We start from the raw sequence: 23,969 nt of genomic DNA, 5'->3' as shown, positions 1-23,969 counted from the left end.
TAAATAAGCAGCGGGGTGTGCAGCACAGCAGTGCTCTAGAAGACCCTAAGGAGCAAGCAGCAGTCGGCTGACTGTGACAGCTCACTTGCCTTTTTTTCACGTCTTGTCCTGGAAGCTAAGCAGGGCCGCACCAGTTGATGCCTACGGCCATACCACCCTGAATGCGCCCGATCTCGTCTGATCTCGGAAGCTAAGCAGGGTCGGGCCTGGTTAGTACTTGGATGGGAGACCGCCTGGGAATACCAGGTGCTGTAGGCTTTTTGCCACTGAACAAGTCCCACATGGGTGGTGGGCTCACTCTACTGAGTCTGCATTTTGCAGTTTTACATTTGGGTCCGTCCTCTTTGCCTTTCAGAGTCCAGCAAGAAATGGAACCGGCAAGTTGGAATGTCCAGGAATTCACATGCAAGCAGGCAGCTCAGTCACTCAGTCAGTCAGCCCCTCAAATAAATAAAAGAATGAATGAATGAATAAATAAATAATTAAATCCATCGGGGACAAGCAAGTGAAAGCAGCGGGGTGTGCAGCACAGCAGTGCTCTAGAAGACACTAAGGAGCAAGCCGCATCCTGCTGACTGTGACAGCTCACTTGCCTTTTTTTCACGTCTCGTCCTGGAAGCTAAGCAGGGCCGGGCCCGGATGAATCTGGATGGGTTACCTTGTGTTGAATCACAGGTGCTATTTTTATGTTTTTGTTCTTGATTTAATTATTTTTTGCTGACCCTGGAAGTTATGTAGGTGCAGAGTACATGACAGCAGCAGAGATATCATCCAGGACAACACCAGAGACAAGAGGCTGTTTCGCAGCAGCAGTTGATGCCTACGGCCATACCACCCTGAATGCGCCCGATCTCGTCTGATCTCGGAAGCTAAGCAGGGTCGGGCCTGGTTAGTACTTGGATGGGAGACCGCCTGGGAATACCAGGTGCTGTAGGCTTTTTGCCACTGAACAAGTCCCACATGGGTGGTGGGCTCACTCTACTGAGTCTGCATTTTGCAGTTTTACATTTGGGTCCGTCCTCTTTGCCTTTCAGAGTCCAGCAAGAAATGGAACCGGCAAGTTGGAATGTCCAGGAATTCACATGCAAGCAGGCAGCTCAGTCACTCAGTCAGTCAGCCCCTCAAATAAATAAAAGAATGAATGAATGAATAAATAAATAATTAAATCCATCGGGGACAAGCAAGTGAAAGCAGCGGGGTGTGCAGCACAGCAGTGCTCTAGAAGACACTAAGGAGCAAGCCGCATCCTGCTGACTGTGACAGCTCACTTGCCTTTTTTTCACGTCTCGTCCTGGAAGCTAAGCAGGGCCGGGCCCGGATGAATCTGGATGGGTTACCTTGTGTTGAATCACAGGTGCTATTTTTATGTTTTTGTTCTTGATTTAATTATTTTTTGCTGACCCTGGAAGTTATGTAGGTGCAGAGTACATGACAGCAGCAGAGATATCATCCAGGACAACACCAGAGACAAGAGGCTGTTTCGCAGCAGCAGTTGATGCCTACGGCCATACCACCCTGAATGCGCCCGATCTCGTCTGATCTCGGAAGCTAAGCAGGGTCGGGCCTGGTTAGTACTTGGATGGGAGACCGCCTGGGAATACCAGGTGCTGTAGGCTTTTTGCCACTGAACAAGTCCCACATGGGTGGTGGGCTCACTCTACTGAGTCTGCATTTTGCAGTTTTACATTTGGGTCCGTCCTCTTTGCCTTTCAGAGTCCAGCAAGAAATGGAACCGGCAAGTTGGAATGTCCAGGAATTCACATGCAAGCAGGCAGCTCAGTCACTCAGTCAGTCAGCCCCTCAAATAAATAAAAGAATGAATGAATGAATAAATAAATAATTAAATCCATCGGGGACAAGCAAGTGAAAGCAGCGGGGTGTGCAGCACAGCAGTGCTCTAGAAGACACTAAGGAGCAAGCCGCATCCTGCTGACTGTGACAGCTCACTTGCCTTTTTTTCACGTCTCGTCCTGGAAGCTAAGCAGGGCCGGGCCGGATGAATCTGGATGGGTTACCTTGTGTTGAATCACAGGTGCTATTTTTATGTTTTTGTTCTTGATTTAATTATTTTTTGCTGACCCTGGAAGTTATGTAGGTGCAGAGTACATGACAGCAGCAGAGATATCATCCAGGACAACACCAGAGACAAGAGGCTGTTTCGCAGCAGCAGTTGATGCCTACGGCCATACCACCCTGAATGCGCCCGATCTCGTCTGATCTCGGAAGCTAAGCAGGGTCGGGCCTGGTTAGTACTTGGATGGGAGACCGCCTGGGAATACCAGGTGCTGTAGGCTTTTTGCCACTGAACAAGTCCCACATGGGTGGTGGGCTCACTCTACTGAGTCTGCATTTTGCAGTTTTACATTTGGGTCCGTCCTCTTTGCCTTTCAGAGTCCAGCAAGAAATGGAACCGGCAAGTTGGAATGTCCAGGAATTCACATGCAAGCAGGCAGCTCAGTCACTCAGTCAGTCAGCCCCTCAAATAAATAAAAGAATGAATGAATGAATAAATAAATAATTAAATCCATCGGGGACAAGCAAGTGAAAGCAGCGGGGTGTGCAGCACAGCAGTGCTCTAGAAGACACTAAGGAGCAAGCCGCATCCTGCTGACTGTGACAGCTCACTTGCCTTTTTTTCACGTCTCGTCCTGGAAGCTAAGCAGGGCCGGGCCCGGATGAATCTGGATGGGTTACCTTGTGTTGAATCACAGGTGCTATTTTTATGTTTTTGTTCTTGATTTAATTATTTTTTGCTGACCCTGGAAGTTATGTAGGTGCAGAGTACATGACAGCAGCAGAGATATCATCCAGGACAACACCAGAGACAAGAGGCTGTTTCGCAGCAGCAGTTGATGCCTACGGCCATACCACCCTGAATGCGCCCGATCTCGTCTGATCTCGGAAGCTAAGCAGGGTCGGGCCTGGTTAGTACTTGGATGGGAGACCGCCTGGGAATACCAGGTGCTGTAGGCTTTTTGCCACTGAACAAGTCCCACATGGGTGGTGGGCTCACTCTACTGAGTCTGCATTTTGCAGTTTTACATTTGGGTCCGTCCTCTTTGCCTTTCAGAGTCCAGCAAGAAATGGAACCGGCAAGTTGGAATGTCCAGGAATTCACATGCAAGCAGGCAGCTCAGTCACTCAGTCAGTCAGCCCCTCAAATAAATAAAAGAATGAATGAATGAATAAATAAATAATTAAATCCATCGGGGACAAGCAAGTGAAAGCAGCGGGGTGTGCAGCACAGCAGTGCTCTAGAAGACACTAAGGAGCAAGCCGCATCCTGCTGACTGTGACAGCTCACTTGCCTTTTTTTCACGCCTCGTCCTGGAAGCTAAGCAGGGCCGGTCCCCGGATGAATCTGGATGGGTTACCTTGTGTTGAATCACAGGTGCTATTTTTATGTTTTTGTTCTTGATTTAATTATTTTTTGCTGACCCTGGAAGTTATGTAGGTGCAGAGTACATGACAGCAGCAGAGATATCATCCAGGACAACACCAGAGACAAGAGGCTGTTTCGCAGCAGCAGTTGATGCCTACGGCCATACCACCCTGAATGCGCCCGATCTCGTCTGATCTCGGAAGCTAAGCAGGGTCGGGCCTGGTTAGTACTTGGATGGGAGACCGCCTGGGAATACCAGGTGCTGTAGGCTTTTTGCCACTGAACAAGTCCCACATGGGTGGTGGGCTCACTCTACTGAGTCTGCATTTTGCAGTTTTACATTTGGGTCCGTCCTCTTTGCCTTTCAGAGTCCAGCAAGAAATGGAACCGGCAAGTTGGAATGTCCAGGAATTCACATGCAAGCAGGCAGCTCAGTCACTCAGTCAGTCAGCCCCTCAAATAAATAAAAGAATGAATGAATGAATAAATAAATAATTAAATCCATCGGGGACAAGCAAGTGAAAGCAGCGGGGTGTGCAGCACAGCAGTGCTCTAGAAGACACTAAGGAGCAAGCCGCATCCTGCTGACTGTGACAGCTCACTTGCCTTTTTTTCACGTCTCGTCCTGGAAGCTAAGCAGGGCCGGGCCCGGATGAATCTGGATGGGTTACCTTGTGTTGAATCACAGGTGCTATTTTTATGTTTTTGTTCTTGATTTAATTATTTTTTGCTGACCCTGGAAGTTATGTAGGTGCAGAGTACATGACAGCAGCAGAGATATCATCCAGGACAACACCAGAGACAAGAGGCTGTTTCGCAGCAGCAGTTGATGCCTACGGCCATACCACCCTGAATGCGCCCGATCTCGTCTGATCTCGGAAGCTAAGCAGGGTCGGGCCTGGTTAGTACTTGGATGGGAGACCGCCTGGGAATACCAGGTGCTGTAGGCTTTTTGCCACTGAACAAGTCCCACATGGGTGGTGGGCTCACTCTACTGAGTCTGCATTTTGCAGTTTTACATTTGGGTCCGTCCTCTTTGCCTTTCAGAGTCCAGCAAGAAATGGAACCGGCAAGTTGGAATGTCCAGGAATTCACATGCAAGCAGGCAGCTCAGTCACTCAGTCAGTCAGCCCCTCAAATAAATAAAAGAATGAATGAATGAATAAATAAATAATTAAATCCATCGGGGACAAGCAAGTGAAAGCAGCGGGGTGTGCAGCACAGCAGTGCTCTAGAAGACACTAAGGAGCAAGCCGCATCCTGCTGACTGTGACAGCTCACTTGCCTTTTTTTCACGTCTCGTCCTGGAAGCTAAGCAGGGCCGGGCCCGGATGAATCTGGATGGGTTACCTTGTGTTGAATCACAGGTGCTATTTTTATGTTTTTGTTCTTGATTTAATTATTTTTTGCTGACCCTGGAAGTTATGTAGGTGCAGAGTACATGACAGCAGCAGAGATATCATCCAGGACAACACCAGAGACAAGAGGCTGTTTCGCAGCAGCAGTTGATGCCTACGGCCATACCACCCTGAATGCGCCCGATCTCGTCTGATCTCGGAAGCTAAGCAGGGTCGGGCCTGGTTAGTACTTGGATGGGAGACCGCCTGGGAATACCAGGTGCTGTAGGCTTTTTGCCACTGAACAAGTCCCACATGGGTGGTGGGCTCACTCTACTGAGTCTGCATTTTGCAGTTTTACATTTGGGTCCGTCCTCTTTGCCTTTCAGAGTCCAGCAAGAAATGGAACCGGCAAGTTGGAATGTCCAGGAATTCACATGCAAGCAGGCAGCTCAGTCACTCAGTCAGTCAGCCCCTCAAATAAATAAAAGAATGAATGAATGAATAAATAAATAATTAAATCCATCGGGGACAAGCAAGTGAAAGCAGCGGGGTGTGCAGCACAGCAGTGCTCTAGAAGACACTAAGGAGCAAGCCGCATCCTGCTGACTGTGACAGCTCACTTGCCTTTTTTTCACGCCTCGTCCTGGAAGCTAAGCAGGGCCGGGCCGGATGAATCTGGATGGGTTACCTTGTGTTGAATCACAGGTGCTATTTTTATGTTTTTGTTCTTGATTTAATTATTTTTTGCTGACCCTGGAAGTTATGTAGGTGCAGAGTACATGACAGCAGCAGAGATATCATCCAGGACAACACCAGAGACAAGAGGCTGTTTCGCAGCAGCAGTTGATGCCTACGGCCATACCACCCTGAATGCGCCCGATCTCGTCTGATCTCGGAAGCTAAGCAGGGTCGGGCCTGGTTAGTACTTGGATGGGAGACCGCCTGGGAATACCAGGTGCTGTAGGCTTTTTGCCACTGAACAAGTCCCACATGGGTGGTGGGCTCACTCTACTGAGTCTGCATTTTGCAGTTTTACATTTGGGTCCGTCCTCTTTGCCTTTCAGAGTCCAGCAAGAAATGGAACCGGCAAGTTGGAATGTCCAGGAATTCACATGCAAGCAGGCAGCTCAGTCACTCAGTCAGTCAGCCCCTCAAATAAATAAAAGAATGAATGAATGAATAAATAAATAATTAAATCCATCGGGGACAAGCAAGTGAAAGCAGCGGGGTGTGCAGCACAGCAGTGCTCTAGAAGACACTAAGGAGCAAGCCGCATCCTGCTGACTGTGACAGCTCACTTGCCTTTTTTTCACGTCTCGTCCTGGAAGCTAAGCAGGGCCGGGCCCGGATGAATCTGGATGGGTTACCTTGTGTTGAATCACAGGTGCTATTTTTATGTTTTTGTTCTTGATTTAATTATTTTTTGCTGACCCTGGAAGTTATGTAGGTGCAGAGTACATGACAGCAGCAGAGATATCATCCAGGACAACACCAGAGACAAGAGGCTGTTTCGCAGCAGCAGTTGATGCCTACGGCCATACCACCCTGAATGCGCCCGATCTCGTCTGATCTCGGAAGCTAAGCAGGGTCGGGCCTGGTTAGTACTTGGATGGGAGACCGCCTGGGAATACCAGGTGCTGTAGGCTTTTTGCCACTGAACAAGTCCCACATGGGTGGTGGGCTCACTCTACTGAGTCTGCATTTTGCAGTTTTACATTTGGGTCCGTCCTCTTTGCCTTTCAGAGTCCAGCAAGAAATGGAACCGGCAAGTTGGAATGTCCAGGAATTCACATGCAAGCAGGCAGCTCAGTCACTCAGTCAGTCAGCCCCTCAAATAAATAAAAGAATGAATGAATGAATAAATAAATAATTAAATCCATCGGGGACAAGCAAGTGAAAGCAGCGGGGTGTGCAGCACAGCAGTGCTCTAGAAGACACTAAGGAGCAAGCCGCATCCTGCTGACTGTGACAGCTCACTTGCCTTTTTTTCACGCCTCGTCCTGGAAGCTAAGCAGGGCCGGGCCGGATGAATCTGGATGGGTTACCTTGTGTTGAATCACAGGTGCTATTTTTATGTTTTTGTTCTTGATTTAATTATTTTTTGCTGACCCTGGAAGTTATGTAGGTGCAGAGTACATGACAGCAGCAGAGATATCATCCAGGACAACACCAGAGACAAGAGGCTGTTTCGCAGCAGCAGTTGATGCCTACGGCCATACCACCCTGAATGCGCCCGATCTCGTCTGATCTCGGAAGCTAAGCAGGGTCGGGCCTGGTTAGTACTTGGATGGGAGACCGCCTGGGAATACCAGGTGCTGTAGGCTTTTTGCCACTGAACAAGTCCCACATGGGTGGTGGGCTCACTCTACTGAGTCTGCATTTTGCAGTTTTACATTTGGGTCCGTCCTCTTTGCCTTTCAGAGTCCAGCAAGAAATGGAACCGGCAAGTTGGAATGTCCAGGAATTCACATGCAAGCAGGCAGCTCAGTCACTCAGTCAGTCAGCCCCTCAAATAAATAAAAGAATGAATGAATGAATAAATAAATAATTAAATCCATCGGGGACAAGCAAGTGAAAGCAGCGGGGTGTGCAGCACAGCAGTGCTCTAGAAGACACTAAGGAGCAAGCCGCATCCTGCTGACTGTGACAGCTCACTTGCCTTTTTTTCACGTCTCGTCCTGGAAGCTAAGCAGGGCCGGGCCGGATGAATCTGGATGGGTTACCTTGTGTTGAATCACAGGTGCTATTTTTATGTTTTTGTTCTTGATTTAATTATTTTTTGCTGACCCTGGAAGTTATGTAGGTGCAGAGTACATGACAGCAGCAGAGATATCATCCAGGACAACACCAGAGACAAGAGGCTGTTTCGCAGCAGCAGTTGATGCCTACGGCCATACCACCCTGAATGCGCCCGATCTCGTCTGATCTCGGAAGCTAAGCAGGGTCGGGCCTGGTTAGTACTTGGATGGGAGACCGCCTGGGAATACCAGGTGCTGTAGGCTTTTTGCCACTGAACAAGTCCCACATGGGTGGTGGGCTCACTCTACTGAGTCTGCATTTTGCAGTTTTACATTTGGGTCCGTCCTCTTTGCCTTTCAGAGTCCAGCAAGAAATGGAACCGGCAAGTTGGAATGTCCAGGAATTCACATGCAAGCAGGCAGCTCAGTCACTCAGTCAGTCAGCCCCTCAAATAAATAAAAGAATGAATGAATGAATAAATAAATAATTAAATCCATCGGGGACAAGCAAGTGAAAGCAGCGGGGTGTGCAGCACAGCAGTGCTCTAGAAGACACTAAGGAGCAAGCCGCATCCTGCTGACTGTGACAGCTCACTTGCCTTTTTTTCACGTCTCGTCCTGGAAGCTAAGCAGGGCCGGGCCCGGATGAATCTGGATGGGTTACCTTGTGTTGAATCACAGGTGCTATTTTTATGTTTTTGTTCTTGATTTAATTATTTTTTGCTGACCCTGGAAGTTATGTAGGTGCAGAGTACATGACAGCAGCAGAGATATCATCCAGGACAACACCAGAGACAAGAGGCTGTTTCGCAGCAGCAGTTGATGCCTACGGCCATACCACCCTGAATGCGCCCGATCTCGTCTGATCTCGGAAGCTAAGCAGGGTCGGGCCTGGTTAGTACTTGGATGGGAGACCGCCTGGGAATACCAGGTGCTGTAGGCTTTTTGCCACTGAACAAGTCCCACATGGGTGGTGGGCTCACTCTACTGAGTCTGCATTTTGCAGTTTTACATTTGGGTCCGTCCTCTTTGCCTTTCAGAGTCCAGCAAGAAATGGAACCGGCAAGTTGGAATGTCCAGGAATTCACATGCAAGCAGGCAGCTCAGTCACTCAGTCAGTCAGCCCCTCAAATAAATAAAAGAATGAATGAATGAATAAATAAATAATTAAATCCATCGGGGACAAGCAAGTGAAAGCAGCGGGGTGTGCAGCACAGCAGTGCTCTAGAAGACACTAAGGAGCAAGCCGCATCCTGCTGACTGTGACAGCTCACTTGCCTTTTTTTCACGTCTCGTCCTGGAAGCTAAGCAGGGCGGGCCCGGATGAATCTGGATGGGTTACCTTGTGTTGAATCACAGGTGCTATTTTTATGTTTTTGTTCTTGATTTAATTATTTTTTGCTGACCCTGGAAGTTATGTAGGTGCAGAGTACATGACAGCAGCAGAGATATCATCCAGGACAACACCAGAGACAAGAGGCTGTTTCGCAGCAGCAGTTGATGCCTACGGCCATACCACCCTGAATGCGCCCGATCTCGTCTGATCTCGGAAGCTAAGCAGGGTCGGGCCTGGTTAGTACTTGGATGGGAGACCGCCTGGGAATACCAGGTGCTGTAGGCTTTTTGCCACTGAACAAGTCCCACATGGGTGGTGGGCTCACTCTACTGAGTCTGCATTTTGCAGTTTTACATTTGGGTCCGTCCTCTTTGCCTTTCAGAGTCCAGCAAGAAATGGAACCGGCAAGTTGGAATGTCCAGGAATTCACATGCAAGCAGGCAGCTCAGTCACTCAGTCAGTCAGCCCCTCAAATAAATAAAAGAATGAATGAATGAATAAATAAATAATTAAATCCATCGGGGACAAGCAAGTGAAAGCAGCGGGGTGTGCAGCACAGCAGTGCTCTAGAAGACACTAAGGAGCAAGCCGCATCCTGCTGACTGTGACAGCTCACTTGCCTTTTTTTCACGTCTCGTCCTGGAAGCTAAGCAGGGCCGGGCCCGGATGAATCTGGATGGGTTACCTTGTGTTGAATCACAGGTGCTATTTTTATGTTTTTGTTCTTGATTTAATTATTTTTTGCTGACCCTGGAAGTTATGTAGGTGCAGAGTACATGACAGCAGCAGAGATATCATCCAGGACAACACCAGAGACAAGAGGCTGTTTCGCAGCAGCAGTTGATGCCTACGGCCATACCACCCTGAATGCGCCCGATCTCGTCTGATCTCGGAAGCTAAGCAGGGTCGGGCCTGGTTAGTACTTGGATGGGAGACCGCCTGGGAATACCAGGTGCTGTAGGCTTTTTGCCACTGAACAAGTCCCACATGGGTGGTGGGCTCACTCTACTGAGTCTGCATTTTGCAGTTTTACATTTGGGTCCGTCCTCTTTGCCTTTCAGAGTCCAGCAAGAAATGGAACCGGCAAGTTGGAATGTCCAGGAATTCACATGCAAGCAGGCAGCTCAGTCACTCAGTCAGTCAGCCCCTCAAATAAATAAAAGAATGAATGAATGAATAAATAAATAATTAAATCCATCGGGGACAAGCAAGTGAAAGCAGCGGGGTGTGCAGCACAGCAGTGCTCTAGAAGACACTAAGGAGCAAGCCGCATCCTGCTGACTGTGACAGCTCACTTGCCTTTTTTTCACGTCTCGTCCTGGAAGCTAAGCAGGGCCGGGCCCGGATGAATCTGGATGGGTTACCTTGTGTTGAATCACAGGTGCTATTTTTATGTTTTTGTTCTTGATTTAATTATTTTTTGCTGACCCTGGAAGTTATGTAGGTGCAGAGTACATGACAGCAGCAGAGATATCATCCAGGACAACACCAGAGACAAGAGGCTGTTTCGCAGCAGCAGTTGATGCCTACGGCCATACCACCCTGAATGCGCCCGATCTCGTCTGATCTCGGAAGCTAAGCAGGGTCGGGCCTGGTTAGTACTTGGATGGGAGACCGCCTGGGAATACCAGGTGCTGTAGGCTTTTTGCCACTGAACAAGTCCCACATGGGTGGTGGGCTCACTCTACTGAGTCTGCATTTTGCAGTTTTACATTTGGGTCCGTCCTCTTTGCCTTTCAGAGTCCAGCAAGAAATGGAACCGGCAAGTTGGAATGTCCAGGAATTCACATGCAAGCAGGCAGCTCAGTCACTCAGTCAGTCAGCCCCTCAAATAAATAAAAGAATGAATGAATGAATAAATAAATAATTAAATCCATCGGGGACAAGCAAGTGAAAGCAGCGGGGTGTGCAGCACAGCAGTGCTCTAGAAGACACTAAGGAGCAAGCCGCATCCTGCTGACTGTGACAGCTCACTTGCCTTTTTTTCACGTCTCGTCCTGGAAGCTAAGCAGGGCCGGGCCCGGATGAATCTGGATGGGTTACCTTGTGTTGAATCACAGGTGCTATTTTTATGTTTTTGTTCTTGATTTAATTATTTTTTGCTGACCCTGGAAGTTATGTAGGTGCAGAGTACATGACAGCAGCAGAGATATCATCCAGGACAACACCAGAGACAAGAGGCTGTTTCGCAGCAGCAGTTGATGCCTACGGCCATACCACCCTGAATGCGCCCGATCTCGTCTGATCTCGGAAGCTAAGCAGGGTCGGGCCTGGTTAGTACTTGGATGGGAGACCGCCTGGGAATACCAGGTGCTGTAGGCTTTTTGCCACTGAACAAGTCCCACATGGGTGGTGGGCTCACTCTACTGAGTCTGCATTTTGCAGTTTTACATTTGGGTCCGTCCTCTTTGCCTTTCAGAGTCCAGCAAGAAATGGAACCGGCAAGTTGGAATGTCCAGGAATTCACATGCAAGCAGGCAGCTCAGTCACTCAGTCAGTCAGCCCCTCAAATAAATAAAAGAATGAATGAATGAATAAATAAATAATTAAATCCATCGGGGACAAGCAAGTGAAAGCAGCGGGTGTGCAGCACAGCAGTGCTCTAGAAGACACTAAGGAGCAAGCCGCATCCTGCTGACTGTGACAGCTCACTTGCCTTTTTTTCACGTCTCGTCCTGGAAGCTAAGCAGGGCCGGGCCCGGATGAATCTGGATGGGTTACCTTGTGTTGAATCACAGGTGCTATTTTTATGTTTTTGTTCTTGATTTAATTATTTTTTGCTGACCCTGGAAGTTATGTAGGTGCAGAGTACATGACAGCAGCAGAGATATCATCCAGGACAACACCAGAGACAAGAGGCTGTTTCGCAGCAGCAGTTGATGCCTACGGCCATACCACCCTGAATGCGCCCGATCTCGTCTGATCTCGGAAGCTAAGCAGGGTCGGGCCTGGTTAGTACTTGGATGGGAGACCGCCTGGGAATACCAGGTGCTGTAGGCTTTTTGCCACTGAACAAGTCCCACATGGGTGGTGGGCTCACTCTACTGAGTCTGCATTTTGCAGTTTTACATTTGGGTCCGTCCTCTTTGCCTTTCAGAGTCCAGCAAGAAATGGAACCGGCAAGTTGGAATGTCCAGGAATTCACATGCAAGCAGGCAGCTCAGTCACTCAGTCAGTCAGCCCCTCAAATAAATAAAAGAATGAATGAATGAATAAATAAATAATTAAATCCATCGGGGACAAGCAAGTGAAAGCAGCGGGGTGTGCAGCACAGCAGTGCTCTAGAAGACACTAAGGAGCAAGCCGCATCCTGCTGACTGTGACAGCTCACTTGCCTTTTTTTCACGTCTCGTCCTGGAAGCTAAGCAGGGCCGGGCCGGATGAATCTGGATGGGTTACCTTGTGTTGAATCACAGGTGCTATTTTTATGTTTTTGTTCTTGATTTAATTATTTTTTGCTGACCCTGGAAGTTATGTAGGTGCAGAGTACATGACAGCAGCAGAGATATCATCCAGGACAACACCAGAGACAAGAGGCTGTTTCGCAGCAGCAGTTGATGCCTACGGCCATACCACCCTGAATGCGCCCGATCTCGTCTGATCTCGGAAGCTAAGCAGGGTCGGGCCTGGTTAGTACTTGGATGGGAGACCGCCTGGGAATACCAGGTGCTGTAGGCTTTTTGCCACTGAACAAGTCCCACATGGGTGGTGGGCTCACTCTACTGAGTCTGCATTTTGCAGTTTTACATTTGGGTCCGTCCTCTTTGCCTTTCAGAGTCCAGCAAGAAATGGAACCGGCAAGTTGGAATGTCCAGGAATTCACATGCAAGCAGGCAGCTCAGTCACTCAGTCAGTCAGCCCCTCAAATAAATAAAAGAATGAATGGATAAATAAATAAATAATTAAATCCATCGGGGACTAGCAAGTGAAACTAGCAAGGTGGGCATCACTCAGTGCACTAGAAGAATCCAAAGAGCAAGAAAAGCACCCAGCTGGATTTCACAGCCCACTTCTTTTTTTTCACGTCTCGCAGAGAATGCTAAGCAGGGTCGGTCCTGGTTAGTACTTGGATGGGAGACCGCCTAGGAATACCAGGTGCTGTAGGCTTTTTGCCACTGAACAAGTCCCACATGGGTGGTGGGCTCACTCTACTGAGTCTGCATTTTGCAGTTTTACATTTGGGTCCGTCCTCTTTGCCTTTCAGAGTCCAGCAAGAAATGGAACCGGCAAGTTGGAATGTCCAGGAATTCACATGCAAGCAGGCAGCTCAGTCACTCAGTCAGTCAGCCCCTCAAATAAATAAAAGAATGAATGAATGAATAAATAAATAATTAAATCCATCGGGGACAAGCAAGTGAAAGCAGCGGGGTGTGCAGCACAGCAGTGCTCTAGAAGACACTAAGGAGCAAGCCGCATCCTGCTGACTGTGACAGCTCACTTGCCTTTTTTTCACGTCTCGTCCTGGAAGCTAAGCAGGGCCGGGCCCGGATGAATCTGGATGGGTTACCTTGTGTTGAATCACAGGTGCTATTTTTATGTTTTTGTTCTTGATTTAATTATTTTTTGCTGACCCTGGAAGTTATGTAGGTGCAGAGTACATGACAGCAGCAGAGATATCATCCAGGACAACACCAGAGACAAGAGGCTGTTTCGCAGCAGCAGTTGATGCCTACGGCCATACCACCCTGAATGCGCCCGATCTCGTCTGATCTCGGAAGCTAAGCAGGGTCGGGCCTGGTTAGTACTTGGATGGGAGACCGCCTGGGAATACCAGGTGCTGTAGGCTTTTTGCCACTGAACAAGTCCCACATGGGTGGTGGGCTCACTCTACTGAGTCTGCATTTTGCAGTTTTACATTTGGGTCCGTCCTCTTTGCCTTTCAGAGTCCAGCAAGAAATGGAACCGGCAAGTTGGAATGTCCAGGAATTCACATGCAAGCAGGCAGCTCAGTCACTCAGTCAGTCAGCCCCTCAAATAAATAAAAGAATGAATGAATGAATAAATAAATAATTAAATCCATCGGGGACAAGCAAGCAAGTGAAAGCAGCGGGGTGTGCAGCACAGCAGTGCTCTAGAAGACACTAAGGAGCAAGCCGCATCCTGCTGACTGTGACAGCTCACTTGCCTTTTTTTCACGTCTCGTCCTGGAAGCTAAGCAGGGCCGGGCCCGGATGAATCTGGATGGGTTACCTTGTGTTGAATCACAGGTGCTATTTTTATGTTTTTGTTCTTGATTTAATTATTTTTTGCTGACCCTGGAAGTTATGTAGGTGCAGAGTACATGACAGCAGCAGAGATATCATCCAGGACAACACCAGAGACAAGAGGCTGTTTCGCAGCAGCAGTTGATGCCTACGGCCATACCACCCTGAATGCGCCCGATCTCGTCTGATCTCGGAAGCTAAGCAGGGTCGGGCCTGGTTAGTACTTGGATGGGAGACCGCCTGGGAATACCAGGTGCTGTAGGCTTTTTGCCACTGAACAAGTCCCACATGGGTGGTGGGCTCACTCTACTGAGTCTGCATTTTGCAGTTTTACATTTGGGTCCGTCCTCTTTGCCTTTCAGAGTCCAGCAAGAATGGAATGTCCAGGAATTCACATGCAAGCAGGCAGCTCAGTCACTCAGTCAGTCAGCCCCTCAAATAAATAAAAGAATGAATGAATGAATAAATAAATAATTAAATCCATCGGGGACAAGCAAGTGAAAGCAGCGGGGTGTGCAGCACAGCAGTGCTCTAGAAGACACTAAGGAGCAAGCCGCATCCTGCTGACTGTGACAGCTCACTTGCCTTTTTTTCACGTCTCGTCCTGGAAGCTAAGCAGGGCCGGGCCCGGATGAATCTGGATGGGTTACCTTGTGTTGAATCACAGGTGCTATTTTTATGTTTTTGTTCTTGATTTAATTATTTTTTGCTGACCCTGGAAGTTATGTAGGTGCAGAGTACATGACAGCAGCAGAGATATCATCCAGGACAACACCAGAGACAAGAGGCTGTTTCGCAGCAGCAGTTGATGCCTACGGCCATACCACCCTGAATGCGCCCGATCTCGTCTGATCTCGGAAGCTAAGCAGGGTCGGGCCTGGTTAGTACTTGGATGGGAGACCGCCTGGGAATACCAGGTGCTGTAGGCTTTTTGCCACTGAACAAGTCCCACATGGGTGGTGGGCTCACTCTACTGAGTCTGCATTTTGCAGTTTTACATTTGGGTCCGTCCTCTTTGCCTTTCAGAGTCCAGCAAGAAATGGAACCGGCAAGTTGGAATGTCCAGGAATTCACATGCAAGCAGGCAGCTCAGTCACTCAGTCAGTCAGCCCCTCAAATAAATAAAAGAATGAATGAATGAATAAATAAATAATTAAATCCATCGGGGACAAGCAAGTGAAAGCAGCGGGGTGTGCAGCACAGCAGTGCTCTAGAAGACACTAAGGAGCAAGCCGCATCCTGCTGACTGTGACAGCTCACTTGCCTTTTTTTCACGTCTCGTCCTGGAAGCTAAGCAGGGCCGGGCCCGGATGAATCTGGATGGGTTACCTTGTGTTGAATCACAGGTGCTATTTTTATGTTTTTGTTCTTGATTTATCAGATGGGATCAGGCGCATTCAGGGTGGTATGGCCATAGGCATCAGCTGCTGCTGCGAAACAGCCTCTTGTCTCTGGTGCTGCACTGAATGATATCTCTGCTGCTATGTTCTCTGCACCTATTAACTACCAGGCTCAGCAAGAAAATAATTAAATCAAGAAAAAAAAACACATAACAATAGCACCTGTGATTCAACACAAGGTAACCCATCCAGATTCATCTAGGCCCGGCCCTGCTTAGCTTCCAGGTTGAGACGTGAAAAAATGGCAAGTGAGCTGTCACAGTCAGACGGATGATGCTTGCTGCTTAGGGTCTTCTAGAGCACTGCTGTGCTGCACACCCCGCTGCATTTACTTGTTACTCCCTGTGGGATTTTATTATTTATTTATTTATTCATTCATTCTTTTATTTATTTGAGGAGCTGACTGACTGAGTGACTGAGCTGCCTCCTTGCTTCTGAATTCCTGGACATTCCAATGTGCTGGTTCCATTTCTTGCTGGACTCAAAAGGCAAAGAGGATGGACCCAAATGTAAAACTGCAAAATGCACACTCATAGAGTGAGCCCACCACCCACGTGGGACTTGTTCAGTGGCAAAAAACCTACAGCACCTGGTATTCCCCAGCGGTCTCCCTTTCATGTACTAACCAGGCCCGACCCTGCTTAGCTTCCAAAATCAGATGAAATCTGTCACATTCAGGGTGGTACGGCCATAGGCAGCAGTTGTTGCTGCGAAACAGACTCTTGTCTCTGGTGCTGCCCTGGATGATATCTCTGCTGCTGTTATGTACTCTGCACCTATTTAACTTCCAGGGACAGCAAAAAATAATTAAATCAAGAAAAAAAACATAAAAAATAGCACTTGTGATTCAACACAAGGTAACCCATCCAGATTCATCCTGGCCCAGCCCTACTTAGCTTCCAGCATGACACATGAAAAAAAGGCAAGTAAGCTGTCACAGTCAGCCGGCTGCTGCTTTCTTTTCTGGGTCTTGTAGAGCACTGCTGTGCTGCACACCCGCTGCTTTTACTTGATAGTCCCTGAGGGATTTTATTATTTATTTATTTATTCATTCATTCTTTTATTTATGTGATGGGCAGACTGACTGATTGACTGAGCTGCCTGCTTTCATCTGAATTCCTGGACATTCCAACTTGCCGATTCCATTTCTTGCTGGACTCTGAAAGGCAAAGCGGATGGACCCAAATGCAAAACTGTAAAATGCAGACTGATTAGAGTGAGCCCACCACCCACATGGGACTTGTTCAATAGCAAAAAGCCTACAGCACCTGGTATTCCCAGGCAGTCTCCTACCCAAGTATTAACCAGGCCTGACCGTGCTTAGTTTCCAAGATCAGACGAGATCAGGCGCATTCAGGGTGGTATGGCCGTAGGCATCAGCTGCTGATGCGAAACAGCCTCTTGTCTCTGGTGCTGACCTGGATGATATCTCTGCTGCTGTTATGTACTCTGCATCTACCTAACTTCCAGGGTCAGCAAAAAATAATTAAATAATAATAAAAAAAAAAAACATAAAAATAGCACCTGTGATTTAACACAAGGTAACCCATCCAGATTCATCTGGGCCCGGCCCTGCTTAGCTTCCAGAACGAGATGTGAAAAAAAGGCAAGTGAGCTGTCACAATCAGCCTGCTGATGCTTGCTCCTTAGGGTCTTCTACAACACCGCTGTGCTGCACACCGCTCTGCTTTTACTTGTTAGTCCTTGAGGGATTTTATTATTTATTTATTTATTCATTTATTCTTTTGTTTATTTGAGGGGCTGATTGACTGAGTGACTGAGCTGCCTGCTTGCATCTGAATTCCTGGACATTCCAACTTGCCAGTTCCATTTCTTGCTGGACTCTGAAAGTCAAAGAGAATCGACCCAAATGTAAAACTGCAAAATGCAGACTCAGTAGAGTGAGCCCACCACCCACGTGGGACTTGTTCAGTGGCAAAAAGCCTACAGCACCTGGAATTCCCAGGCAGTCGCCCATCCAAGTACTAACCAAGCCCGACCCTGCTTAGCATTCTGAGATCAAATGAGATCGTACACATTCAGGGTGGTATGGCCTTAAGAATAAGCTGCTGCTGCGAAACTGCCTCTTGTCTCTGGTGCAGCCCTGGATAATATCTCTGCTGCTGTTATGCACTCTGCACCTACTTAACTTCCAGGGTCAGCAAAAAATAATTAATTCAAGAAAAAAAACCCATAAAAGTAGCACCTGTGATTGAACACTAAGTGACCCATTCAGATTCATCCGGTCCCGGCCCTGCTTAGCTTTCAGGACGAAACGTGAAAAAAAGGCAAGTGAGCTGTCACAGTCAGCCGGCTGCTGCGTGCTCCTTGGTGTCTTATAGAGCACTGCTGTGCTGCGTATCTCACTGATTTTACTTGTTAGTCCCTGAGGGATTTGATTATTTATTTGTTTATTCATTCATTCTTTTATTTATTTGAGTGGCTGACTGACTCAGTGACTGAGATGCTTGCTTGCATCTGAATTCCTGGATATTCTAACTTGCCAGTTCCTTTTCTTGCTGGACTCTGAAAGGGAAACCAGATGGACTCAAATGTAAAACTGCAAAATGCAGACTCAGTAGAGTGCGCCCACCATGCACGTGGAACTTGTTCAGTGGCAAAAAGCCTACAGCAGCTGGTATTCCCAGGCTGTTTCCCATCCAAGTACTAACCCGGCCCAACCCTGTTTAAATTCCAAGATCGGGAGCATTCAGGGTGGTATGAATGTAGGCATCAGCTGCTGCTGCGAAACAGCCTCTTGTCTCTGTTGCTGCCCTGTATGGTATCTCTGCTGCTGTTATATACTCTGCACCTACTTAACTTCCAGGTTCAGCAGCAAAAAATAATTAAATCATGAAACAAAAGCATAAAAATAGCACCTGTGATTCAACACAAGGTAACCCATCCAGATTCATCCTGGCCCAGCCCTGCTTAGCTTCCAGGATGAGACATGAAAAAAAGGTAAGTGAGCTGTCACAGTCAGCCGGCTTCTGCTTGCTCCTTAGGGTCTTCTAGATCACTGCTGTGCTGCACACCACGCTCCTTTCACTTGCTAGTCCCCGATGGATTTAATTATTTATTTATTCATTCATTCATTCTTTTATTTATTTGAGGGGCTGACTGACTGAGTGACTGAGCTGCCTGCTTGCATCTGAATTCCTGGACATTCCAACTTGCCGGTTCCATTTCTTGCTGGACTCTGAAAGGCAAAGAGGACAGACCCAAATGTAAAACTGGAAAATGCAGACTCCGCAGAGTGTGCCCACCACCCACGTGGGACTTGTTCAGTGGCAAAAAGCCTGCAGCACCTCGGGGCTGTTTTAACTACTAAAATTTGCTGGACTATTGAGTTTATTTTTCCTGGGTTTATATCTACAACAATCGGAAGTGTGTGGACTAACTATTTTGACCTTTTTGGCCATGTTCAAATACCTGGGACATTATCTATGATATCTGCAGTACATGGGATGATTCAAGTTCTATTTTTGTTTATTTTTTATTCATATGATATTTTCTGTTTGTCACTGTTCGAGTAGGGACTGTTTGCTGATTTTTTAAAGTGTGATATTTACATTATTGTTTATGCATGACCATATTTATATCGGTCACACACTGTGAATGTTTTATTTCCAGTAGTTACATAACATTCATGAATAGATGTACATGATCTCTTCATGTATATACTATTTTACTCATATTTACATGTATTGTATTACCTTTTGAATTTTGCTTTTCATGCAGAACACTCCCTATGTTTATTGTACATACTATTGGTTTTGAATTTTCCAGATACAGGATTCATATAAGGATCACATATAGGGGTTTATGACTATGTACATTTATTTTTGGACTTATAACTGCAACTTCAATTTTTAATTTACATCTATAAGAATTGAATATTATATGTATTTGGTCCGCAGTTTTTACCATCCAAGCCCACATAATTTTATCATTGATATTGATATACCATACTATGGGCCAGATTCAGGAAGGCTTACATGGAGTTTAAGAGTAGTGTAAGCCTCCGTGTAAGCCTCCTGATTCAGGAACAGCCCAAACCTCCGTGTAAGAGACAGCTAACATGTCTCTTACACGGACTGGGCATGGAAATGATCAATACCTCATTTGCAGCTCAAAGATATGCAAATGAGGTATTTGAGCGATCCATGAAGCTGAAACCAGTCCCTGTAACGGACGTGTTAGCTGCAGAAATGTACTCAGCTGACAACTGAGTACATTTCTGCAAAATCAAAAATGGAGCTATGTCAGCTCCAAATAAAGGGTGCATATGTTTCATTAAGCATGCCAATGGCCAAATATGTGGCCATTGGCATGAAAAAGTGTTGCAAAAATATGTTATATAACTTTTTTTTTTTTCGTGGGATTATGATGTGCAACTGCAGTGCACACCCGCGCAAACGGGGTGCGCTACCTAAAACTGAAAACCGAAGCTTATAAGCCCACAATTGTGGGATTTATGTATTACATGGAATGTCAATGGAGGGACTTGCAGACCAAAAACAATATGGCCTCTGTTTAGTGGTTGTCAAGGGGGGGAAGCTCCGTGTAAGACATGTAACTAAGCATTACTAGGCAATCCTATGTAAATGAGGGTTACAATACTGAATCACACTGCCACATAGATAATGAGCACTTTCTGAGTAGTGTAAGAGTTAGAGAAGGGGGAGGAATAGAGTAAGAGGTAGGTGACATCACGGGGGGGGGGAGGATAGAAACCAATGTACCAGATTGGAGGGCAATGTAAGGTGACAGATGACAGACAGACATCAGGGAGGGAGGTGTGTCCCAACAGAACACTAGGAAAGTCAAGAAATTGAGGGTATACGCTATCCCTACACTCAAAGTTTCTTAATATACGTGCATGCGCGCGTGTGCGCGCGTGTAAGGCAGGTTCAACATGTGGGAGCGTGTTGCAAACCGTTTGCAATGGTTTGCGTGGGCGTGCACATGTGTAAGGCAGTGTGCGTGCGTTTTAACATGAACCAGCCAAGCCCACACCGTGTAAGGATGTGTGCATGCGTGTAAGCCACTGTGAGCGTGCTTAAGCTGGTGTGCACATTGCTCCCCCCTGAGGAAACAGAGAGGAAAAAGGAAACAACCAGATTACTAGGAAACTGTCTGAATACTGATGGAGTTAATTGGTGATAACAATTGGAAGCAGGCAATTACACAGGCAGACTAGAAGCCCAACCCAGCACTTAAAACACTGCAAACAGCAGTGCAGGGTGTTTCTCACAAGAGATACTGCAAGAAAGCAAGCTATCAGAATTGTAAACTGAAAAAAGCTGAACTCAGAGCAGAAATGCTAGGGGCTGCCATAGCTGTTATAATCAGGCATAGGCGAATTGCTGAGGGTGGTGACAATGCAGATGCTGACAGACAACCCAGAGTGAGGAGAAGGAGAAGAGTATACAGGCCCAGGGTCACCTACCATGGGTTACATGAGCTAGAGATAGTAGAGCGCTACAGAGTAGACAGAGACCTTCTGCAGCAGATTGTTGAGCTGTGCAGGCCACATCTCACACACAGAACCAACAGAGGGGAACCCATCCCAGTGGAAACCAAGGTATGTGTTGGCCTAAGAATACTAGCAACAGGTACCTTCCAGAGACCAACTGGTGATATGATGGGGATATCACAGGCATCAGCCTCCAGGGTACTGCACCAGTTCCTGGATGCCATGTCAGCACATGTCAGTGATCATATATATGTCCCTAATGACCGTGAGGTTGTGGCCAGCAATATGCGTCTCTTCCAGCAAATAGCGGGATACCCTGAGGTGCTGGGTGCAATAGACTGCACGCACATACGCATCAAAGCACCAGCTGGTGAGCGGGGTAGAGCCTACATTAACCGCAAGGGATACCCCTCCATCAATTGCCAGGTCATGTGTGATGCCCAGGGCATAATAATGAATGTGTGTGCTGGCTGCCCTGGGAGCTACCACGATTCCCACATCTGGCATCTGATGCAGCTGTACCAATCATTTGCCAGTGGGGACTTCCCACACGGACACCTAGTGGGGGATGCAGGTTATGCACTTGAGCCGTGGCTGATGACACCCATCAGAAATGCACACACACCTGAACAGGAACGCCATAATGAGGCACACGCACAAACGCGTAATGTCATAGAGTGTGTGTTTGGGATGCTCAAGTCACGGTTCCGGTGTCTGGACACATCTGGTGGAGCCTTGCAGTACACACCAACTACATGTACCCAAATGATCATGATATGTGCTATGCTACATAATATGATCCTGCAGAAACAGCTGCAGCAGGACCAGCACAGGGCTGGGCCAAACATCCCCCCACCATTGCCAAGGCCACCACAGGCAGAGGGTGACTCGGAGGAGGAACAACCTGACCTTGTCCCAGTAGGCAGAAGGAGGCGTACCCAGTATGCCCTGGCCTTGGCAAAGAGGCAACGCATAGCACATACACTTGGTCAGTAGGAACACTGGGACTGATACCTGCTCTGACTCACTCATATAGTAACAGGGATGCCTAACATGACACAACCTGCTTCCAAACATGTACAGGGAGTGTAGTATGTACATCCAACAGAGGCAGCCCTGCAGCACCACCTGAGGCATGAATGCCATGTGTTAAGTAATGTAATACCATGTACCATATGCACACCTGAGGACCTGACTAACATCCACCCTCACCAATCATAAACCACAAAAACACAAACCTACCTCATAGGTACCACAAGGGATAGGAACCTAGATATAATGCTACCCAATGCCAGAAGTATAAATGCGTGCAGTGTAAACACACACAGTATAGAGAATGTAGATATCAGTGCTGTAATAGAAAACAGGGTCAAAGCCCACATCAGCACCCTGACACTACCAGGTCACACCTCATACAGTGATGTACATGTGCAAAAACATGGAACAAGCTACAAAATGAGGGTGACTAGCAATAAATGGCATGGATAACCACACACCTATGTTGGTACCACAACAAGAAGCAACATGGATTAGCCATGGTCAAATACCAATGGCTAAAACTGACTACTACTATATAGCTTGCTGCAGACCACTGTCCTAATAGCAGGAACTGCCCCAGGCCTACTCTGGCAACGTGAGTGTCAAACGAAAGATTACTGTCAACCCGGGTGCCCAGGTCCCTGATAACCTCTTCTGTGCTTAGAGGATTGCCACCTAGATGGGAACTAGGGGTAACCTTGTTGTTCCTGGAGGGTATGACTATGCATTGTTTAGCATTTAACGTAAGGCCATGGCTCTGGCACCAGTTATCCGTGTCTATGAGACCCTTCTGAAGGATGTCTGTGTCAGATGGGTTTCCAACTATGGTTCCCAGTCTGCAGTCATCTTCAAACTTTGTCAGCCATAATCCTCCTGTGTTTGCTTGTACATCTGAAAAGTAGATGCTGAACAAAAGTGGGCCCAGGACTGAGCCCTGTGGGACACCACTTGTGACAGTTTTGGAGTGTGACATGGCACCAGCAACATTGACCCTGTGTGTTCTGTCACTTAGCCAGTTTGCAACCCATCCTGTGATGTATGGGTTCACATTTAAGCTGGTGATTTTTTCAATGATACCCGAGTGAGGTATTGTGTCGAAAGCCTTTGCCAGGTCAAGGTAGGCTGTGTGGACTGCCTTGCCCTCATCAATGGCCTTGGTGACTGTCTTGAAAAAGTCAACCAAGTTTAAAAGGCATGATCTGCCCTTGACAAAGCCAAACTGGGTTGGATCCAATGTCTGCAAGTCCCCTATGTCTTCATTTATGATTTCCATTATGATCCTCTCCATAGCTTAGCAGACCAGGCTTGTCAAGCTGATGGGATGGTAGTTTCCAGGGTTGGTGGAGGCACCTCCTTTGTGAAGTGGGTCCACCATTGCTGTATGCCACTCCTTGGGCACATATCCTGAGGTGAGGCTAAGATTAAACAGCTGTCCTAACTGCGGGTTTAATTCCTCATTGAGTTCATGGAGCACACAACCGGGGACACCATCTGGTCCCATGGATGCAGTGTTTTTCGCCTTGGATAGAGCAGTTCTCACCCGAGCATTTGAGATGTTTGGGGGGCTACAATCCTCTGGTATAGATATCCCTCCAGTTGGGGGGGAGGGGGGGAATCTACACTGAACCTGTCAGCCAGTATGTTGGCAATGTCTGTAGGTTCAGTGATATTTACATCATTTCAAACTAATTCTGAGCATATCTGGGAGTTTCCTCCCAGGTGTCTAACATAGGTAAAAAAGGCCTCATGATTGTCCCTTGAGTCCTTAGCGGGTTTACTCTCAAAATTTGCCTTGGATGATTTTATGGGGGAACTTAGTGTTTTACTCATAATGAGCAGGGGTGTCTTCCCTTTAACGGATTTCGCTCTATCTTGTAGTAGCTCCTTCCTTTTGTTGTAGAGCTTGTTTATGGCTGGGGTCCACCAGACTGGATGCTTGCCTGTGGTACAAAGAGTCTTTGTTTTGTTTGGGATTGCCTGATCCATGCAGTCCTGGAGGTGCTGGTAGAAGGCATTTGTAAGTGATACAGCGGCTTGGGTAATGGTGTCCGC

General features: G+C 47.4%; 22 non-coding genes and 3 pseudogenes across 22 annotated transcripts; 22 read left to right on the top strand and 3 right to left on the bottom strand.

Moving 5' to 3' along the window:
- Positions 1–139: 139 nt before the first annotated feature.
- On the top strand, positions 140–258 carry LOC122805732. Its single transcript, XR_006365438.1, has one exon. It is a non-coding gene; the product is annotated as a 5S ribosomal RNA (ribosomal RNA).
- A 560-nt stretch (positions 259–818) lies between these two features.
- Positions 819–937, top strand: LOC122805731. Its single transcript, XR_006365437.1, has one exon. It is a non-coding gene; the product is annotated as a 5S ribosomal RNA (ribosomal RNA).
- A 560-nt stretch (positions 938–1,497) lies between these two features.
- On the top strand, positions 1,498–1,616 carry LOC122805730. The gene has a single exon (XR_006365436.1). It is a non-coding gene; the product is annotated as a 5S ribosomal RNA (ribosomal RNA).
- A 559-nt stretch (positions 1,617–2,175) lies between these two features.
- On the top strand, positions 2,176–2,294 carry LOC122805729. The gene has a single exon (XR_006365435.1). It is a non-coding gene; the product is annotated as a 5S ribosomal RNA (ribosomal RNA).
- A 560-nt stretch (positions 2,295–2,854) lies between these two features.
- Positions 2,855–2,973, top strand: LOC122805728. Its single transcript, XR_006365434.1, has one exon. It is a non-coding gene; the product is annotated as a 5S ribosomal RNA (ribosomal RNA).
- Positions 2,974–3,534: 561 nt separating this feature from the next.
- On the top strand, positions 3,535–3,653 carry LOC122805727. Its single transcript, XR_006365433.1, has one exon. It is a non-coding gene; the product is annotated as a 5S ribosomal RNA (ribosomal RNA).
- A 560-nt stretch (positions 3,654–4,213) lies between these two features.
- Positions 4,214–4,332, top strand: LOC122805726. The gene has a single exon (XR_006365432.1). It is a non-coding gene; the product is annotated as a 5S ribosomal RNA (ribosomal RNA).
- Positions 4,333–4,892: 560 nt separating this feature from the next.
- LOC122805724 lies at positions 4,893–5,011 on the top strand. The gene has a single exon (XR_006365430.1). It is a non-coding gene; the product is annotated as a 5S ribosomal RNA (ribosomal RNA).
- A 559-nt stretch (positions 5,012–5,570) lies between these two features.
- On the top strand, positions 5,571–5,689 carry LOC122805723. Its single transcript, XR_006365429.1, has one exon. It is a non-coding gene; the product is annotated as a 5S ribosomal RNA (ribosomal RNA).
- A 560-nt stretch (positions 5,690–6,249) lies between these two features.
- On the top strand, positions 6,250–6,368 carry LOC122805722. Its single transcript, XR_006365428.1, has one exon. It is a non-coding gene; the product is annotated as a 5S ribosomal RNA (ribosomal RNA).
- A 559-nt stretch (positions 6,369–6,927) lies between these two features.
- LOC122805721 lies at positions 6,928–7,046 on the top strand. The gene has a single exon (XR_006365427.1). It is a non-coding gene; the product is annotated as a 5S ribosomal RNA (ribosomal RNA).
- Positions 7,047–7,605: 559 nt separating this feature from the next.
- LOC122805720 lies at positions 7,606–7,724 on the top strand. Its single transcript, XR_006365426.1, has one exon. It is a non-coding gene; the product is annotated as a 5S ribosomal RNA (ribosomal RNA).
- A 560-nt stretch (positions 7,725–8,284) lies between these two features.
- Positions 8,285–8,403, top strand: LOC122805717. The gene has a single exon (XR_006365424.1). It is a non-coding gene; the product is annotated as a 5S ribosomal RNA (ribosomal RNA).
- Positions 8,404–8,962: 559 nt separating this feature from the next.
- Positions 8,963–9,081, top strand: LOC122805716. Its single transcript, XR_006365423.1, has one exon. It is a non-coding gene; the product is annotated as a 5S ribosomal RNA (ribosomal RNA).
- A 560-nt stretch (positions 9,082–9,641) lies between these two features.
- Positions 9,642–9,760, top strand: LOC122805708. Its single transcript, XR_006365416.1, has one exon. It is a non-coding gene; the product is annotated as a 5S ribosomal RNA (ribosomal RNA).
- Positions 9,761–10,320: 560 nt separating this feature from the next.
- LOC122805697 lies at positions 10,321–10,439 on the top strand. Its single transcript, XR_006365406.1, has one exon. It is a non-coding gene; the product is annotated as a 5S ribosomal RNA (ribosomal RNA).
- A 560-nt stretch (positions 10,440–10,999) lies between these two features.
- LOC122805686 lies at positions 11,000–11,118 on the top strand. The gene has a single exon (XR_006365400.1). It is a non-coding gene; the product is annotated as a 5S ribosomal RNA (ribosomal RNA).
- A 559-nt stretch (positions 11,119–11,677) lies between these two features.
- Positions 11,678–11,796, top strand: LOC122805745. Its single transcript, XR_006365442.1, has one exon. It is a non-coding gene; the product is annotated as a 5S ribosomal RNA (ribosomal RNA).
- Positions 11,797–12,355: 559 nt separating this feature from the next.
- Positions 12,356–12,474, top strand: LOC122805744. Its single transcript, XR_006365441.1, has one exon. It is a non-coding gene; the product is annotated as a 5S ribosomal RNA (ribosomal RNA).
- Positions 12,475–13,463: 989 nt separating this feature from the next.
- On the top strand, positions 13,464–13,582 carry LOC122805736. The gene has a single exon (XR_006365440.1). It is a non-coding gene; the product is annotated as a 5S ribosomal RNA (ribosomal RNA).
- Positions 13,583–14,146: 564 nt separating this feature from the next.
- On the top strand, positions 14,147–14,265 carry LOC122805725. The gene has a single exon (XR_006365431.1). It is a non-coding gene; the product is annotated as a 5S ribosomal RNA (ribosomal RNA).
- Positions 14,266–14,810: 545 nt separating this feature from the next.
- On the top strand, positions 14,811–14,929 carry LOC122805681. The gene has a single exon (XR_006365395.1). It is a non-coding gene; the product is annotated as a 5S ribosomal RNA (ribosomal RNA).
- Positions 14,930–15,977: 1,048 nt separating this feature from the next.
- Positions 15,978–16,096, bottom strand: LOC122805742 (annotated as a pseudogene).
- Positions 16,097–16,656: 560 nt separating this feature from the next.
- On the bottom strand, positions 16,657–16,775 carry LOC122805735 (annotated as a pseudogene).
- Positions 16,776–17,341: 566 nt separating this feature from the next.
- LOC122805740 lies at positions 17,342–17,461 on the bottom strand (annotated as a pseudogene).
- Between the last annotated feature and the right edge of the window lie 6,508 nt (positions 17,462–23,969).

This window comes from Protopterus annectens, chromosome 6.part1 (genome assembly GCF_019279795.1).
Source record: "Protopterus annectens isolate FY-2018-M chromosome 6.part1, PAN1.0, whole genome shotgun sequence".
Taxonomy (NCBI): domain Eukaryota; kingdom Metazoa; phylum Chordata; order Ceratodontiformes; family Protopteridae; genus Protopterus; species Protopterus annectens.
Note: the sequence above shows the minus strand (reverse complement) of the source record. Positions and strands in the feature narration are given on the sequence as shown.